Here is a 386-nt window from a genome sequence, read left to right on the forward strand (position 1 = left end):
CATTTCCTTCACTGCTTCTTCTTCAATTTCTTGTTAATTGCTTTGTGAACTTGGATCTGGGAAGGTAATTGAGATCTAGACTTTGCTATCTAGTCTCTTGAGTCCTGAGATCCCATTTTCCTTTTTGGTTCTTCTGTGAACCCTTGCTGCAATTTAATTTCATTTTCCTGTTTGAATTTTAGTTACTTCCAATTCATCTTCTGCTTTATTAATTGTTGCAATTTACTTTCCCTTGCTGAAATTCTAAGTTCCCAATCCTTAAATCCCTTTTCCATTCAAGCAATTTATATTTCTTGCACTTTAAGTTACTGCAATTTACATTTCTTGCACTTTAAGTTTCAGTCATTTAATTTCTTGTCCTTTAAGATTCAGCATCTTTTACTTTC

This window comes from Arachis duranensis, chromosome 10 (genome assembly GCF_000817695.3).
Source record: "Arachis duranensis cultivar V14167 chromosome 10, aradu.V14167.gnm2.J7QH, whole genome shotgun sequence".
Lineage (NCBI taxonomy): Eukaryota > Viridiplantae > Streptophyta > Magnoliopsida > Fabales > Fabaceae > Arachis > Arachis duranensis.